General features: G+C 34.0%; 1 pseudogene; it reads right to left on the bottom strand.

The window, feature by feature from the left end:
- Positions 1 to 497: 497 nt before the first annotated feature.
- LOC143673188 (olfactory receptor 5H8-like) lies at positions 498 to 1444 on the bottom strand (annotated as a pseudogene).
- Between the last annotated feature and the right edge of the window lie 4340 nt (positions 1445 to 5784).

Genomic DNA, 5784 nt, shown 5'->3' with positions numbered 1-5784 from the left:
AATACATTTACAAAGCCACATTGAAGAACATAAAAGCAGTTAAAATGCTTATAATTTGTTTTCTGTTTAAATGACTGTACACCATGACTAAAATTCCTTGTAAATTTTTGAATATTATACACAAATATTTTAAGGAGTTTTCTAGATTCTAACAGCTCAAGTCATTTAAACAATGGAGCATGATGTATAATCAATACGCTGCTGGATTCAATTTGGTAGTATTAGGTTGAGGATTTTTGTATATATATTCTTAGGTAATGGGTCTGTAGTGTTGTATACCTGGTTTTGCTACCAGAGTAATGCTAGTAATGTGACAGTTTCCTGTTGCATTCCATAGAATGTATTAGGAAAAGCTCCCTGGTTAAAATGCGAAGGACACGATACCAAGTTTAAACATTTTAAGGCAATTGTGATAACAGAAAACTTTATGCACTAAAGAACTCATACCCATATCTAACTGCACAATTTTTTGACTTTTTTAATAAGAAGAAATCATATTAGCAAGAGAACTTCACCTTAACATATCCCTTTAATGTTTTAGCCAGTGAATCTATGACTTTCTTATTTCTAAGACTGTAGATAATTGGATTTATAAAAGGAATTATGACAGTATAAAATAGGGAATCAATCATATCTTGATCATCTGCTTGAAGAGATCTACGGTGTACATACATGAAGAGAAGAGGACCATAGTATAAAGAGACAGATAAGAGATGAGCTCCACAGGTGGAGAAGGCTTACCTAAAGCCTTTTATAGACTTCTTTTTTAAGACTGTAAAAAGAACAGATGTATATGAGAAAAGAACAGTTATAATGGTGAATTGAACCAGAAAAAATAAATACTATTAGAAAATTAATAGAAGGGTCAGTACAGGTAATCTTAAACAATGGTATGATGTCACAGTAGAAGTGATGTATAATGTTGGATTTACAGAAGGTTAATCTGAACAAAAAGCTCTCATGAATTAAGGCATGAAGAAGGCCCCCTACAAATGACCAGATGGACAGCTGGATGCATAGTCTATTGGTCATAATCACTGGATAAAGTAAGGGTTTTGCATATGGCTACATAGCGATCATAGGCCATTGTAGCCAGGAGAAAACATTCTGTGGTTATACTGATTGCAAAGGAAAAAAATTGTATCATGCATGCAGATAGAGATATCATTTTGATCTTAGCTAAAAAGCAAACCAGCATCTTAGGGGTCACTGTGAATGACAGCCATTCATCCACAAATGCCAAACACCCAAGGAATAAGTAAATGGGGGAATGAAGATGAGGGTCATTCCAGATGAGAGTAATCAGTCCTATATTCCCCATCATGGTGATGAGATATACCACTAAGAATAGCAGGAACAGGGGAATTTGCCATTCTGGCCGATCTGTGAGTCCTGTGAGAACAAATTCTATCAGCAATGTTGCATTTTCCTTTTCCATGTCTTCACTGGATGCCCACTGAAATAAAAAAGAACAAATGTAAAAATAACATTTACTAAGAATTTACAAGGTGAAAATTGGGAGATGGGAGTTGAAATAAAATCATTGTTTTTAGAATGACCTTTTAGTTTGATTGGATATTTCTATAATTGGTGGAAAAGATTTTGGAGGACTGAAGAAATGGGAATAAATGTAACTATATAGTGCAAAATGTGGAGAAATTAACAGATTTAGAAAAACAGTATTCTACATGCATGCTAAATATACAGGGACACTGATGAGTTTGGGAACTAAATACTATGTGAGTGTGACATGAACTCAGCATCAGGGGTAAAGATTATTGCAGAGCTTAGATTACAAAATGAAGTGAATGTCATGTTCAGGATCTTGAAATTTATCCTTCAGGCAAAGGACAGGCACTGAAAACTTATAGAACAGGGAGCATTATTGTAAGATACTTTAAAATTAATTATGTGGTAGTGTAGAAAATAGGCTACAGGGAGGGGAAATTGGAGTCATCTGCTTGGGGAGATCTGGGGTACACATATGTGAAGTCTGGAAGCTGTTACTATTTTCTGTTTGTTCTCAAATCACATGACACAAAATAATTGCCAGTAACTTTTTGTGCTTGATAGAGACAGTGAGATACTTGATTCATTATGTCAAAAATGAAATACAAGAATATGCATTTAAAGAAATGCTTCCAAGATGATGGAAATATATGTGAAATATGTGAGGTGTCTAGTCCATGTGTGATATGATATTAGGAGTGACAAGAAAGATGAAGGGATATAATAAAACAATTGGAAATGTATTGTGACTAAGACTCAGTGATTTATGAGGCATAAAGGAGATGGTCAGTGGAGAAGAAAGGCATCACTTGGTGATTGGGTAGATGGTCATCAAAAATTGAAATTAAGAATTCAGGAGTATAAGTAAATTTATACAGAGAAATGTCTTCTATACATCCTGAAGATGTATTAATAATATGAAACTACTAGAGCTTAATATAAATAATACCTTGAAGTCATTGTGGTAGTTATGGATCCATGAGAAGAGTATAAAAAAAAAACACGAGGAAATAATTTTGATGAAGTGTGGTGTTAAAGAGAATAGTGGATATATGTTATTTATTGGGGGGTCAATATCTTGCTGGTGATCAGAGGCTACCATCCACTCTAAAAGCCAAAAAGCCCAGAAAATCACTCTTCCATTCCAATACCCCTAGAGTGAAGGGACTTGACTTAGGTTTGACCAATCAAATCCACCTACCCAGAATTTTGAATATGGAGAGAGGAAGACAAATAAATGTACAGGGACAAAAGAGGATTGTGGTACCAAAGGCAGTCAAGGCAGCTCTATTAAGAATCCAGCAAATGCATTGTACATCCCTGCTAGTGGCATTAGCTGTATGAGCTTTGGCATCAGAAGTCGTGACTGCTTCTCCTACTGAGCTACGTTGGGCATTATTTTGAGTGTTGATTGACTGTCTAGCTTTCTTCTGTTTCTACAAATTTTCCCTGGTGAATTTTCAAATTTCCCTGGCAATTCTATGTTAGAGCAAATTTCCATTTAATAAACCCACTTATTGTTTAGGTCACCAAAGATAGTTTGTGTCACTTGAAAATTAGATTCTTAGCTGGGACGAAAGAAAGACAAAGGAGAGCCAGAAAGGTATACTGAGCAGAGTGGTCAGAAAAGCAGAAGGGAAATTGGGACGCCTCTTGTGGAAGTAGGAGAAGAAAGATACTAAAGAAGTACAAAGTTAAGTAAAGTATCAAATGCCAAAATAAAAGTTCTGATTGGATAAGTAGTGAGCAGAGATCAATGAATGTACAAAATTAAGAGATTAATAAGGGCTTTATTGAGAGCAAGTTCCATTTCCTTTTTCTTTTGTTGTTGAAGCCAGACTATATAAATAACAGAATACAGACCATATAAATAACCCCAACCAGTGAGAAGTGAATGGGAAATAAGTGGTGCAAACAGTAGGAGAATGATACAGTATTCCATCATACTCCATGACATGCAAATCCAGGTGGCATTTGTGTATTGCCTGTAGACAAATGTAAAATTACTTTCCTGCGGAATATTGGAGAAGAGCAGAGGGAAGGAATCTAAAGTGGAACAAAAGTAGGAAAGGAAATTTGAATCAGTGAAAAAAGGACAGAAGAGAGAGGAAGAAAAATAGGCTGAAATAACTGAGATGTAGATGAATAAGTGTAGGAAAATGAACCTAGAGTGAGAAAAGAAGTATCAGAGAAAGATAAAACAAAGGGAAAGACTCAGCAGCTTGAGGTAAATTGTCTTAGCTCTCACATTCACTCTTGGTGATTTGATTTTTTTCATCAAAATTCAAAGTTCATTTTTCTATAGAGTTTGTGGATGAAGGAGGGACCTTGCTTTTAAATATTACTTTACAAATACTGAGTAGTTTATAAATACACTGATACCGTGTGAAAGTTTTTTCAATATTTAAAATCTGTTACTTGTTTTATCTTTCCTAGTAGAATGATTAGAAATGACTTTCTTTAGAAATACAACTGGTTTTACTGGAAAACAATTTCTTCTCCAGAAGTTTGTTAGCAGAGTAAAATTGAGCCAAAGACTAAATCTCGAATGCAGACTGTATAAATAGCCCAAACCAATATTTCCAGTTCTAAGTGGATTTTTAGTGGAAATGGGCCCCCAACAAACCCCAAGTCACTAAGTAATTGAAACTCTATGATTCAGTTTGTGTTGTGGATACTTAGTAAATCATAACTGCTGGAATGGCCATGAAAGAAAACATTTTAGATAGATGGACAGACAGATAGATAGATAGATATAGATAAAAATAGATAGATGACAGAGAGAGAGAGAGATTTGAATTATTGTCAGAAGGGGGTGAAGGAATAAAGTTAATATTTGAACAACTCACCTTAAAAGTTTTAATCAGACATACTTAAACACAATGTCTATTATATCAGAAGCATAAGGAAGTTTCCTTTATATAAGAATAATTATAATTCAAATCTTTAAATCTAGTTTTTAATTGTTTGATGTTCTAACTCAACAAACTTATCTTAAAAAGTCACTACAGTTAGGTTAACAATGTAATAAAACATCATTAAAGGGAAACAATTCAGTGTTACAGCTATTTTCCTTATCCATATATTACAGTCTTTAAAAGAAAATATGAAAATAATTTACAAAGTTTTTCAAGTTTTCACCAGTTATTTGGGCATATTTTAAACACAACCCAAAATTACCATAAATTAAACAGCATTTTTAACTTTCATATACAGAATAATGAATATTCAAGAAATCATTTCTCCCTTACCTATATATGATAAGATATTAAAAAGTGTTAGGCTTTCTAGAGCTGGAAAAATACAGTAGCGACTGACGATGGTAACATAGATAGCAACTCTTTTCACCATAATTCATTTTGGATGTTTCATTTCTCAAACTCAGGAAATGCAGTTTATACGTTTGCTTTGAGAACAAGAGTAACCAACTAAAAGTATAAAAGTGAAATTCCCCTAAGAATATTCAGGGATTCCCTTTGGGACAAAGTTAAACTGCTCATCCTGGCATTGTGGACTTGGACACCTATGAGAAGTTCAGGCTGTTCCACAGGGCATTACAGACTTTGAAATAAAGAACATCAAGTCAATGTAGATGCACACATAAAGTCAATGTAGATGCCCCTAGTTGTAACAATTAAAATTTTTCTATACCACTATTTTCTACCACAAATGAAACTTCTGACATTTTTTTGCAAACTTCAGTTTAAATACAAAAATTTGTTTCTCTGAGTGTGTTGATTAGCATGGTCATGTCTGAGGTATCAAAAACATGATTTTAATGAGGCCAAAATATTAGATTCCCTTTTATGAGTCAACAAAAAGTAAAATCGTCACTCCTACAAGCTGCAGCTTAAATTACTAAGTTCCCACTTTGAATTGAAATCTGAAGGGTGAGTAGTAATCTACTAGGCAAAGATTAGGGAGAAGGGTAAAAAGAGAAAAGAGTCAAAGAACTGTCAGCCCCAGTCTTACTTTGACAGAGAATAAATTGTTTCTTTTATACCACTCCATTTTGCAGTTGTTAGGTAATTATGGTGTCTAGAAAAATGCATATTCCTACCACCATTTTTCAAACACGTTTTCAGAATAGCTTTTCCTGACCTCTGAACCTACCACTTCTTTTTACCTGGCTAAATACTATTCATTGTTTGGATAAAATCTTACTATTTATTTCCCAGGGAATTGTTCCCTGACCACCTAACCTGGCTTACTTCTTTTTCACATTTTCACACCAATGACGTTCTTGTTCCTAACATGTAACAAATTATTGAATGA

Source organism: Tamandua tetradactyla, unplaced genomic scaffold, assembly GCF_023851605.1.
Source record: "Tamandua tetradactyla isolate mTamTet1 unplaced genomic scaffold, mTamTet1.pri scaffold_179_ctg1, whole genome shotgun sequence".
In the NCBI taxonomy this organism is placed as follows: Eukaryota; Metazoa; Chordata; class Mammalia; order Pilosa; family Myrmecophagidae; genus Tamandua; species Tamandua tetradactyla.
Note: the sequence above shows the minus strand (reverse complement) of the source record. Positions and strands in the feature narration are given on the sequence as shown.